Genomic DNA, 13,883 nt, shown 5'->3' with positions numbered 1-13,883 from the left:
TTATTATTATTAATAATAATAATAATACCAGGTTTAGAATAATCTTGTGCGTAATATAAAAAATACAAAGTGAGACATTAAGGAAATCCAAAGGGAAAATATGAAGAAGAGAGGATCTGACAAATGGATTATTAAAAATGTGTGAGGCAAATGGTGGAAGTCTTTTTTTTAAAAAAAAAAAAACACTTTTTAAGGTAGATAAGGACAAGTTGAGATTATACAATTGAATATAAATATAGATGGGAAACGGCTATGTATAGTGAATACTATACATGTACTTAATATAAATAAATAAATAAATAATACCAGGCTCATTGCAAATTTTGATTACCTGCAAACCAGGGGTTCTGATCTGCAAATTCCAGCTTTCTGTTGCTGTTCATAGGAGCATAGTATATTTTTTTCACCTTCTATGATGTTTAAAGAAATTATCAGCAGGCTTGTTTGGGGCATGTGCCTTTATGCATGTCTTCATGTCCAAGGAAAAGAAATAATTGGAGAGAATTCGGTTCCAGATGCTAGGGGAACCATTTCCTACCGCTACCCTGACTCTCTTTTGCCAGAGAACGCTCTGCTGCCCTCCAGAATCCTAGGAGTTCAGTTCAGTTTATTGTGTTTACTGTGCAGCCATCACACATAATGAAGTAAGGTGTTAGGTTTGCTGGTAGGAGATGTTATTAGATGATGGAGGCAGGCGTTTGCAGATGTTAGCCTTTTTTCAACTGTTCAATTGGAACATTCACGAAAGACGAAGCAAAGAGCTCTGCTTAAGGAAACGGTAAACATATGTCCTTAAGCAGAACAGGAACAGACCATTGAAAACTGTTGCCAGTTGAGAATGAACTGTTGCTACTAGAATAGAAGAACTCATGGTCTCAGTCAGTATAATGACCTATGTTCAGGGTTGATAAATAAGGCATCTCTTCATAACAAAGGGGGAGGGAGCGTGTTTTTACTATTTATCAACCTGGATGTAGTTTAAAATACTACTCATAAAACTATTTACTTCTGCTTCCATTCTATGTGTCCACACTTTTAAGTTACTGGCAGGTGAAATGCTTTTAACATTCTTCTTCTATTAAGAAAGATACATAAGGAAAACGACATTTTCACAGGAACAAGCTGCTTTTTATTACAGCCTTAAAAGTAAAAACAGCATGGCTGTAGGTGGAGAGCATTTCTTGAAAGCTATAGATAATTTGTCAGGCCAGCTGCAGCTCTTGATAGCTATTCAGCCATATCCAAACAGTTTTAAATCGCACCTGCCTTTTTTTTGTGTGAAAGAAGGTAACATGATAAATGCAACTGCTTCTGGTTTATACTGTATCAAAAACGGTTTGATAACCCAGATTGTTATGGCTAGCCCTAAAATCCTATTCCAAATATGAAGCTTTTATAGCTCTTCTTGCCTAGGGTGACCCACTGATCAGCCCAGGTGGGCAGGACCAATCCAAAATTTAGAACACTTTAGCATCTGGGTTTTCCCAGTAGTGATGTATGGAAGTGAGAGCTGGACCATAAAGAAGGCTGATCGCCGAAGAATTGGCACTTTTGAATTATGGTGCTGGAGGAGACTCTTGAGAGTCCCGTGGACTGCAAGAAGAACAAACCTATCCATTTTGAAAGAAATCAGCCCTGAGTGCTCACTGGAAGGACAGAATATGAAGCTGAGGCTCCAATACTTTGGCCACCTCATGAGAAGAGAAGACTCCCTGGAAAAGACCCTGATGTTGGAAAGATGGAGGGCACAAGGAGAAGGGGACGACAGAGGACGAGATGGTTGGATAGTGTTCTCGAAGCTACCAGCATGAGTTTGACCAAACTGCTGGAGGCAGTGGAAGACGGGAGTGTCAGGCGTGCTCTGGTCCATGGGATCACGAAGAGTCGGACACGACTAAACAACTAAACAACAACAAGCGTCTGGGAAAATGCTCCAAACTACAGTTCCAGTGGCAACTGCACACAAAATTAAGAGTTCCTAGGCATTGTTGTGGTTGCTCCTGACACTAGGATTAATTTGTTACAGACAGTTTGAAGTTTCATTATTACACTAGAGTTGTTTTTTATCCTCATCATCATATTCAGGTGTTCAAAGTGCCTCTCATGCATTATCTCCCAGCTCCCAGCTAATAAAACTTGTGCGGATGGCAAATGTATAGCTAAATCACCAGGATTTGTAAGGTACAGTGGAGATTCCCAGCAAGTGAAGTTTTGTGTGCCCCTCGGGGCAACCATCTGCCAGCTACCTGACAACATTGTTGCGACTGCATGAGATAAGATAGTGTTACTGTTAAAGCTGAAGGATTGATTGTTAGGACTGTCATCTGAAAGTAAATGGGTTAGCGGAGTAGGAATAATTTAGTCAACTGATTAAAAGAAATCCTACGCCAGGTAAAAACATTGAGGATATTAATTAAAAACTGTTGTGTGATCAAGATTTTAGTCTTTGGAAGAATTATTACTCAAAATTTTCAAATTAACAGATGTGCAAAAGCTTAAATCGGCAGCACATGTTCGTAGGATAGCTGATTAAAAATCTTAGTTTTATCCATGATTATCCATGCTGATTAATTTATTAGAGCTTGTTGTTGGCCTCTTTCTTCTTTGACCACTCAGCTACTAGCTTGCTCATCCTTTGACTATGGACTAATAGCCGTAAAAATAAAATTATTATTATAACTATTAACGATGCTTTCTATCACTTGTGCACCCTCAAACACACACACACACACGTACAGGTTCTGTTGTCTAGCAATAACAATATATGTAAGGAAATAAATAAGGTGTAAATTTGTGAAGTTGCCTTCGTGAGATGTTAGACTTCAAAGTATAGAATTCATGTGAGTATTTCATTGTTGATCAAGATAAATTCACTGGAGTATGGTAAAAAATAAAAAAAAGCATTTAGCTATACTTGGCAAGCGTATTACCCATACTCGCCCGTCTCTTGGAAACATATCACAGAAATACTTTGGGAATTACAAGAAGTAGAAGACTTGGGGCGGTAAGCCTTCTAAATTGTACTTTCAAAAGGTAGGATGAGAGATGTGTGAACTACTAAAATAGGAGTGGATTTCACAGTATGCTGAGAGAAATGAGATGGGGAAAATATGTTTGAAGCAGGCGGAAGAGTGGATGTAGAACAAAAAGCAATGCTTGGTGGGTATGGCTGTAGCCATTGGAGGTCCTCTTCAGAGCCTAGCCCATCAGAGATATACCAGACGCCTACCTGAATTTTCAGTGTGCTCTCTCTCTCTCTTTCTAAAGACCATCCTTTTTGCTTTGGGAGGAATGGTGAGGGTAGATGTGGAGACATGAGGGGGTCATTCTATCCAGATGTTCAGTACGAAGTTAGATTTTCCACTTAAGCTCCCTGTGCAAAATGAAAAGCCTGGGTGACCCTTCTGAATGGTGTGGGGAATGTCATGAAGAGAGAGGAGTGCCATTAAGTGGGAGAAGAGAACTGGCAAACATCAGCTGCAGGCACCTTGCATAAGCAGGCTATGGGTACCATATGGTCTCTGGGTAGTGCCACCGCTACTGAAGAGGTGCTTTAACCCAGTCACATGTTGCCTTTAGTTCAAAGATCAAAGGCACCAAAAATAGAGGAAGGAAGGAAGGAAGGAAGGAAGGAAGGAAGGAAGGAAGGAGGAGAGAGGGAGGGAGGGGTAGCCAATGTTGCTTAAGACAGAATTGAGATTCAAGATGATCTTAATAGATTGGAGAACTGGGTCCATACTAAGAAAATGAATTTCATTAGGAACAAATGTAAGGTTCTACACTTAGGCAGGAAGAACCAGCTGCATCAATATAAGATGGGGATATCGGGCTTGCCATAGTACATGTGAAAAGCACCTAGGGGTCTTAGTAGACCACAAGCTTAATATGAGTCATCAAGAGTGCGGGGGGGGGGGGCTAACACTATTCTAGGCAGCATCAACAGAAGTATAGTTTCCAGGTCAAGGGAAGTAATGTTGTTGTTGTTGTTGTTGTTTAGTCGTTTAGTCGTGTCCGACTCTTCGTGACCCCATGGACCAGAGCACGCCAGGCACTCCTGTCTTCCACTGCCTTCCGCAGTTTGGTCAAACTCATGCTGGTAGCTTTGAGAACACTGTCCAACCATCTCGTCCTCTGTCGTCCCCTTCTCCTTGTGCCCTCCATCTTTCCCAACATCAGGGTTTTTTCCAGGGAGCCTTCTCTTCTCATGAGGTGGCCAAAGTACTGGAGCCTCAGCTTCACGTTCTGTTCTTCCAGTGAGCACTCAGGGCTGATTTCCTTAAGAATGGATACGTTTGATCTTCTTGCAGTCCATGGGACTCTCAAGAGTCTCCTCCAGTAATAGTCGCACTCTATTCTGCCTTGATCAGAGCACACCTGGAGTACTGTGTGGGCACCACAGTTTAAGAAGGATATTAACAAGCTGGAATGTGTGCCAAGGAGGGCGACCAAGATGATCAAGGGTCTGGAAGCCAAGCCTTATGAGGAATGGTTGAGGGAATTGGGAATGTTTAGCCTGGTAAAGAGAAGACTGAGAGGTAATATGATAACCATCTTGAAGTAACTAAAGGGCTGTCACATGGAGAGTGGAGCAAGCTTGTTTTCTCCTGCTCTGGAGGGTAGGACCCAAGCCAATTGCTTCAAGCTAGAAGAAAGGAGATTCCAACAAAACATCAGGAAGAACCTTTTGACAGGAAGAGCTGTTCGACAGTGGAACAGACTCCCATGAGAGGTGGTAGACTCTCCTTCCTTGAAGGTTTATAAGCAGAGATTAGGTAGTCATCTGTCATGTACGATCTAGTAGAGATGCATAGCAGTGGGTTGGACTAGATGTCCTTCAGGGCCCCTTCCAGATCCATGATTCTGTGATTCTATACCATGCATAGTTTGCTTTTTGGTGGGCACAGTGCATTTGATGCTGCTAAACACTTGCAAAAGATGTCATTTTTCCACACTGGCATTACCAGTCAAGTGCATGTTTGCCTTTGAAGAGCTCATCTTTTTAATTTAGCAAAAGTGTGTATGATTGATGAAGCATGGCTTTTAATGTTTGTCTTCCATAAATGCAAAAGCTACAGTGAGATATTCATTTTAGATATATCAGGCACGTCCAACTCCCAATAGACTGCGATCTAAAAGGTAAAGGTAAAGGGACCCCTAACCATTAGGTCCAGTCGTGGCTGACTCTGGGGTTGCGGCGCTCATCTCGTTTTATTGGCCGAGGGAGCCGGTTTGCAGCTCCCGGGTCACGTGGCCAGCATGACTAAGCTGCAGTGCACGGAAACGCTGTTTACCTTCCCACTGGAGCAGTACCTATTTATCTACTTGCACTTTGATGTGCTTTCAAACTGCTAGGTTGGCAGGAGCAGGGACCAAGCAATGGGAGCTCACCCTGTCGCAGGGATTCAAACCGCCAACCTTCTGATCGGCAAGTCCCTTGACTGCTATCTACTCCCACTAAAAAAAAAAATCTGGCAGTGATCTACCCAAGATGGTGGCTAGCTGCCCAAAATGTTGATATTTGTGGGGGGGGGAGAGGCCACAATTTTTTATATTTCTTGGGGGGAAGTGATCACTTTCTGTCATCCTGCGATCTACCTGCGGCACCCCGGTGATCTACCTGCGACGGCCCAGTGATCTACCCATAGATCACGATCTATCCATTGGACATCCCTGAGATATATCATTGAAACACTGTAAAGTGGCATGCGTACAACATCCTGGGTTCCAGATCTTGCATCCGAAGATGATATTTGTGCCCACTGTGAATTAACATGCAACACACCAGGTCATTGAACTAGAATGCACTTTGTAAAGCACACCCAGGTTACTTTGCTGTGCCTCACAGAATGGTTGTCCAGGCATCTGTGCCATTTTGCATATTGTAAGGTACAGGGAAGCAGAACGTCTGAGCAAAACTCCGATTCTGTTTTGAACATGGTGATTTCCAAATTATTCTCATTTGCATTCTTCATGGCTGAAATTAACTGTCAATCCTATTTAGAACAGTAAAGAATTTAATTTGTATTGCCCTACCCCAAGTTCACAATTAATTTCACAAAGCCAATAATAGCCTACACTGTGATGATAGTTTCTATCACCTTTCCAGCAATCATGATTTCTAACTGAGTTTATTTAATGCTGATTAGTTTCATTTCCTTCTGTCGCTCAAAACTTAAAACTCTCATATGGATTTATAGATAGAACAAATGTTGTATGGATGGAAAGATGGTGCTTGATAGTCCTGATATTAATATATATTCGTAACTTTTCAGCATTTTATTTGTTCATGGCAGGGTGGATTTGATTAAAATCAAATTGATTTAAATCATGATTTAAATCACAATTTAAATCACTTGTCAGTAAGACTTGATTTAAATCAATTTTTTTTTTAACAGAAAGACTAATTCTTGCTGATATAATCTTAATATTTACAACCAGATGAAGGTTTCATTTTTGGAATAATACATTTTCAGAGTAGTTTTTACAGTTATATCAAAAATTACTGATTTGGTTCTACTATTAGAAATACATAGACAGATAATGATGAAATTATTGTGAGGTTTAATAAGTTAACTGTTTATATTTTCTTTTCTGCTGTACTTTATTGGAAGGTGAAAAATAATCATTTGCTTAATGACAATTTAAACAATTTATTTAACTAAAACAATAACATTATAGCATATGTATCCATTTTTGCTAACTGATGTGTTTAAACGGTTTAAAAAAAAAAAAAAACACCTTAGTTTTAGCACACATGAATTCTGATGAATAGCCTTTGGACTATAATGTAACTTAAATAGAAAACTATCTTTAGAAAGGTTTTTCCTCCAAAAGCATTTTATTTTAAAAATCCAATTTAAATTTTTTTTAAAAAAAATCTGATTTAAATAAAAAAAAAATATTATTTTAAAAATTATTATTTTTAAAAAAGCATTGATTTTTATCCACCCTGGTTCATGGTTTATGCTTCTTGTTAGTTGATAACTCTGTGCGAGGTTTTACTACTTCAGACTGCACTTGAGTCTTTAAAGGATTGGATATTTTCCATACATGGAGTGGGGGCAATCCACCCATATAATAAAATGAACTTGTCTGGGAATATGGCTTGACCAGAGTTTTACCTCCTCAGTTAACTATAACATGTTGATATGCTTTGACCCAGTGTGTGTGTTTCTTAAAGCCCAAATAATGAAAATGCTTGAATTTCCCCCAACAAGATTTCAGCTTACCCTGTAGACTACTTCTGTATGAGACATCAGTATTCTTACTAGCTGTTAACTTGTAGACAGCCTATAGTTAAACAAGGAGGTATGCTTCCATAGTTCCACAGCCTGCTTCAATAAATGTTCAGGGGAAATAATATTCTGCTCAAGAAAACAGATGAAATTGTAGGGGAAATGAAAGGTTACCGTATTTTTCGCTCTATAGGACGCACCCCCCTCCAAATATTAAGGGGAAATGTGTGTGTGTCCTATGGAGCAAATGCAGGCTCCTTGGCTTCAGCGATAGCAACACGAAGCCTCCGAAGGCAGAGGGAGCGCTCCCTCCGCCCTCCGGAGGCTTCGCGTTGATTTCACTGAAGCCTGGAGAGCGAGAGTGGTCGGTGCACACCGACCCCTCTCGCTCTCCAGGCTTCAGGGATAGCCGCCTGAAGGCTTTGGAGTGCAGCGGGACCTCGCACTGCGCTCCGAAGGCTTTTGGTTCCTTTTGCTGAAGCCGGGAGAGCAAGACTGTTCTGGCTTCAGCAGAGAGGGAGAGCTGCGCAGCGCCCCTTCAGCGAAACAGGAGGAGAAATGGAAGGGGCTCCGTTTCTCCTGCCGCTTCACTGAAGGGGCGCTGAGCAGAGAGGGGGAGAATTCCCCCCCCCCCCCGTTCTCCCCCTCCTATGGTCTGGTGCGTCCTATGGTCCGGTGCGTCCTATAGAGCGAAAAATACAGTATTTCCTTATGTTTATCCCTACTTCTAGAGACTCCATTCCTCCTCCATATGGCTTTTATCTCACTCCCAGCTCATGAATAAAAGTGCTTTTGGGACCCATCTATGTTAATACTTGTTAACTAGATTGTACCTATTTATGGATATTTATTTGGATGAAGGTTTGGTAACAAGTTGCCCTCTACTGTGGGGTTTGAACTGGGAGCATTGTGCTTTAGCCCTCAATTCTTGTGCCACTGAGGTTGATGACCAGGGGATAGAAGTAAAGGCAATACCAGGCAGAACTCTATTCCCACATTCCCACTAACTCTTGCTCCTGCTGGTCATCAGTTGATAACAAAACCAGATCCCATCCTGACAAGTAGGGAGGAGGGAGAAATTCAGTTCACATTTACAGTCAAGCCTATTTAATTTGCACTTTTCATAACAATACGAGAACTGAAACACAGCCATCCTTCTTCAAATTTTGCAGTGAGGTATGCCAGCCCACCAGTGTGTATGAATATGCACACACGGGGTACAGTGTGCACATATAAGTGGGGGGAAAACATACAAAATGCATTGTTTGGGGGAAATTGCTTGGGGAAAGTGTGTATGTTAGACAATATTGCATACGAATGTTTGTAGAGTCGTATCTTGGAAGTCAAACGCCTTGCAAGTCGAACGTTTTGGCTCCCGAACGCTGCAAACCCTGGAAGTGAGTGTTCCGGTTTCTGAATGTTCTTTGGAACTCGAATGTCCAACGTGGGTTTTGCGGCTTCCGATTGGCTGCAGGAGCTTCCTGCAGCTAATCGGAAGCCGCACCTTGGTTTTGAACATTTTGGAAGTCAAATGGACCTTCAGAACGGATTCCGTTCGACTTCCGAGGTACGACTGTATTAGGAGAAATCTGCAAGAAAATGGTAATGAATTTACATGAGACCATCTTTTTTAAAAAAATGCAAACTAATGTGGAAATACGGTTAACTTAAAACTGGGAGGGGGGGGGAGAGAGAAATGAAGCAAAACTGAAATGGACACATTTACCCATCCCTGCTGCATAGCCAGGTGTCCTACTTTACAGACGACAGTCCTCCTTTTGAAGGGATATTATAGGTTAGTCTTCTGTTTAAAGGTGTTCACTGTCTGAAGAGGTGTCTGGTCCAAGTCTGAATTAAAGATAAAGAATCCTAAGAAGGGAGAGCAGGAGGGGCCTTGAAGCTACTCATCAACAGTTAGCACCCGGACAGCAGAATGAACAGAAACACAGGTCACCCGGTCACAGTCTCCGCTGCTATGGTGAGATGCCCTGTATTTCTATTTAAGTTTTAGTAGTTATTTCCAAATAAGTGTCTATACATAAAAATCAACACATAGAATTTTTATGCAAGTTTGTGCCCTCTTTTGCCCTCCTCTGTGTTGACTCATTTCCTCTCTTTTGGTAATGCATAACTGGCATTCTGTACCATGTTCTTGCAGGCTGCAATATACCGTATTTTTCGCTCTATAAGACGCACCAGACCATAAGACGCCCCTAGTTTTTGGAGGAAGAAAACAAGAAAAAAAAAATATTATGAATCCCAGAAGCCAGAACAGTAAGAGGGATCACTGCGCAGTGAAAGCAGCGATCCCTCTTGCTGTTCTGGCTTCTGGGATAGCTGCGCAGCCTGCATTCGCTCCATAAGATGCACACACATTTCCCCTTACTTTTTAGCAGGGAAAATGCGAGTCTTATAGAGCAAAAAATACAGTATACTGCTTTCCTGTAGGGCTTACCCACACATACCTTTTGCTCCGCTGTTTGCAGACACAGGTCCACACTTTAAAGCTCCATCCCTGAGTGCCTTTTTCCCCTCTGGAGTTTTCCTCGCAAAACCCAGTTCTTAAAGCTGAATCAGAGCAAACAGCACTTTGGGTTTTCAGTGATTCTAGAAATTACAGAGGAAAGGTAAGTGTTCATAAGCACTTACTCTGGGCAATGAATTGCTGAGCTAGCAGGCTATTCCTGAGTTGCCAGACAATGTGAGCTCCCTGTTTGCCCCAGGTATTTGCTAGCCCTTGAACATGATCTCCTGACACTTTGGACATGTGTTAAGAAGGAGATTTCAAAGGGACTTAGTAGTATTGAATCAGGTATACATATATCTGTGTTTGCACCTGCATCCAGCATGCATGAAAATTACCGTTGCAATTGTATTATACATTTTTCGTTAATGTGATGCATCCCAGGTTTTGAAGAAAATTGTGTTTATTTCCTTGCAAAAGTTAAATAAAAAGACTTAAGGAATTCCCGTGAAGAAACTCCCACATCCTCTGTATATGAAGGGAAACATCAGTTTATTACAAGTGTAGTCCTGTTTTTACATGTTCCTTTGAAGTTACTGCAAGATAAACAAATAAAAACAACCTCCTCAGATTTTTTTTGCTGCTGAGTTTTCTTTGTCTTGCTTTAATTTAACTTTGCATTATGACTCATTTTTCTAAGGAGAATTGGACTTAATGGCTAGAAGAGGGAGCGAAATGATTTAGCTTATGTATTAGTATGAATAGTCTCCTGTTCTTTTCTTTTTATTACAGACATAGTAGCTATTGTGAACTTGTTTCTAAAGCTCGATATGTTCTATAAGGACAGATGACATTGTAACAGTTTGTGATAGCATTGCTTTCTGAAGGTGCTGCTGAATCTGAATAGCTGAATGTTTCGCTGCAGTCTGGGTTATTTGCCATAAATGCCACTCCCAGCACAGAGAAAAGATGACCTCTGGCAAAGCATTGGGTTTGTTGGAAGATTTCCCCCCACCTTCCCTTTGGAGACAGCCCAGGAAATTCCGGGTGTCAGAATTTTTGGCTCATTGCGCTGCCAGGTTTTAACAAAAGTCCCAAGAGTAGAATGGGCAGAATGTTGCTGTTCAAGAAATTAACAAATTGTGTGTGTGTGTGTGTGTGTGTGTGTGTGTATGCACCTTTATGAACTTTTTAAAAAATGTTATAAAAGAGAGAGACTCTTGTTATTATCCGGTTACTATTTGTGTATAAATATTGTGTAAGAATACTGGATTGAATGGAGAGAAGAAGGTATGCAGTTGGATTATAAAATATGAAAATTGGCATCACTGCTGCAATATTGTAGGCATAACCCCATCTCTTGCATTCTCCATCCCATGAAAATCTCCCCTCCTTTTCAGGATATCATAGTGTAGCATAACATCTGCACTGATGCTAATCATAGCTAGTGTTATCCAGGATTGCCTTTAATCTGGATTTGCAAGCTAGGAATCAAGTTTATTATCACATGAAAGTGTCTCTCAAGATATGATCTCCCCTGTTGATTGTCTTCATTCTGTAAGTCCATGGCAATGAGTAAGATAGTTATTTTGACTATAGCCCTGAAATCATAGCATTTATGCACATAGACCTAGTCTAGGTGTGGAAATTGGTTTTTTGAAAGAAGAAGGCCGAAACTGTTTACTAGATAAGAGCAGTTAACTTGTAGGAATCAGGTGCTGCTAATACATTGTGTTTGGGACTTTAAGACAGTAGTCTGGTTTGCGCTGCATACTTGCCAAACCATTGTTTAGTGTGAACCCACAGGCTCTAGGAGAGAATGTTGCAGCTGCGTGGCTGCTCCCTGGCCTTCCCACTGTCACACAGTGCCAAGGGATGGCCTGAGTTAGTTTGTTGTCTGAACCCAGGGTCATGGTTTAGGGTCTACCAGACAACCACAAGCCATAAACCATAAACTAAACCTTGGTTGCAACTAATCCAGAATGCGGCAGCTAGACTGGTGACTGGGAGCGGCCGCCAAGACCACATAACACCACACTTGAAAGACCTACATTGGCTCCCAGTACGTATCCAAGCACAATTCAAAGTGTTGGTGCTGACCTTTAAAGTCCTAAATGACCTCGGCCCAGTATACCTGAAGGAGCGTCTCCACCTCCATTGTTCTACCCAGACACTGGGGTCCAGTGCTGAGGGCCTTCTGGTGGTTCCCTCACTGCGAAAAGTGTGGTTACAGGGAACCAGGCCTTCTCGGTAGTGGCGCCCGCCCTGTGGAACACCCTCCCATCAGATGTCAAAGAGAACAATAACTACCAGACTTTTAGAAGACATCTGAAGGCAGCCCTGTTTAGGGAAGTTTTTAATGTTTGATGCTGTACTGTGTTTTTAATATTCTGTTGGGAGCCGCCCAGAGTGGCTGGGGAAACTCAACCAGATGGGCGAGGTATAAATAATTTATTATTATTATTATTATTATTATTATTATTATTATTATTATTATTAGTCTGGGGAAAGTTAAACCATGAGCTACAGTTAAACCAAACAATTTCTTAGATCAGTACTGCTGCAGGATGAATGAGAAGGAGCAAAGTGACCATGATCTCATATCCAAGAAACCACACGCTTACACTTAGCATGATCTGTTAACTATTGCATTCAGGCATAATTACTGTTAATAGCTTACAATTACTGTGGTTTTAGCCTTTTATCAGCAGGAATTTTTCAGTGCTGAGAATTTGAAGAAACAAAAAAGTATGTCGTTGGCCATATATATATATATATATATATATATATATATATATATATATGCAGGTTTTGGTGTCCTCGGGTGTCTTCCCGTGTAAAAGTTGGGGTGTCTAGGCGACGTTTCGACGAGGTCTCACTCGTCATCTTCAGGCTGGTGCTTTCGGCTTCTTGTTACTGGAACAGAGCAGGATCTCAGTGTTTGAGTTCCTATAAATACTGTAGAGGGGGTGTGGTGTATAGCCTCCAATGTTCTGGGCAGAGAGGAAGTTCCCAGGCTAGTGTGCCTTTTCTTCTTTTGTTCCTTAATTACTTGAGAGATATCTTGAGTGATTTCTTGAGTGATATCCTGAGTACCACTTAGGTGGGTCATTAGGTGTGGATTAGTTGTTAAAGTCTTTGTGTCTTGACCTCTTGAACTTTGTGAAGAGTTTTCCTGAGAAGATGGCTGTACTGTACTTAGTTGTGCTCTGGCTTGGCTTCGTGTATAGGGGCGAGCTGTGGTTTTGTGGCTTGTGTCAGCCAGATCTGTGTAGGGATTGCAGGGGGGTGCAGCATCCGGAGGTGCCACCATGGATTGGCTACTGGATGGTGTCTGTAATTCATCTGTGGAGAGGGTCTGGGTTTGGGTCTGGTGTGGTTGATTGGTGTTGGCGTTCTGTGTGCCTCTGGATCTGGTGTCAGTTTTTGTGGGGAGGGCTAATTTCCAGATGTCTGGCAAGCGGGATGTGTCGTCACGCTTGTTCATGTTGTGAGGGTGTTTCTCTATCTCGATGGCTTCCATGATTATTCTCTTGTGGTGAAAGAGAGGAAGTTCCAACACATGAAAGAAACAGGACACGAAATTAATTTTGCAGATTCCAAATTGCTCTTTAACACGGAACATCACCACAAGAGAATAATCATGGAAGCCATCGAGATAGAGAAACACCCTCACAACATGAACAAGCGTGACGACACATCCCGCTTGCCAGACATCTGGAAATTAGCCCTCCCCACAAAAACTGACACCAGATCCAGAGGCACACAGAACGCCAACACCAATCAACCACACCAGACCCAAACCCAGACCCTCTCCACAGATGAATTACAGACACCATCCAGTAGCCAATCCATGGTGGCACCTCCGGATGCTGCACCCCCCTGCAATCCCTACACAGATCTGGCTGACACAAGCCACAAAACCACAGCTCGCCCCTATACACGAAGCCAAGCCAGAGCACAACTAAGTACAGTACAGCCATCTTCTCAGGAAAACTCTTCACAAAGTTCAAGAGGTCAAGACACAAAGACTTTAACAACTAATCCACACCTAATGACCCACCTAAGTGGTACTCAGGATATCACTCAAGAAATCACTCAAGATATCTCTCAAGTAATTAAGGAACAAAAGAAGAAAAGGCACACTAGCCTGGGAACTTCCTCTCTGCCCAGAACATTGGAGG

At 41.8% G+C, this 13,883-nt stretch overlaps 1 protein-coding gene across 10 annotated transcripts in view; it reads left to right on the top strand.

The window, feature by feature from the left end:
- TAFA5 (TAFA chemokine like family member 5) overlaps positions 1 to 13,883 on the top strand; it is a 348,113-nt gene that overhangs the window by 321,678 nt on the left and 12,552 nt on the right. For 7 of the 10 annotated variants that reach the window (XR_014160512.1, XR_014160513.1, XR_014160514.1 and 4 more), the window contains one exon: positions 9,050 to 9,213. The exons of the other annotated variants lie outside the window; for them this stretch is intronic. The gene's annotated coding sequence lies outside the window, so the exon portion shown is untranslated. The remainder of the gene's footprint in view (positions 1 to 9,049; positions 9,214 to 13,883) is intronic. 10 annotated transcript variants of the gene reach the window in all.

The sequence above is a fragment of the Podarcis erhardii genome (assembly GCF_964252035.2).
Source record: "Podarcis erhardii genome assembly, chromosome: 10".
NCBI classification, from domain to species: Eukaryota; Metazoa; Chordata; class Lepidosauria; order Squamata; family Lacertidae; genus Podarcis; species Podarcis erhardii.
Note: the sequence above shows the minus strand (reverse complement) of the source record. Positions and strands in the feature narration are given on the sequence as shown.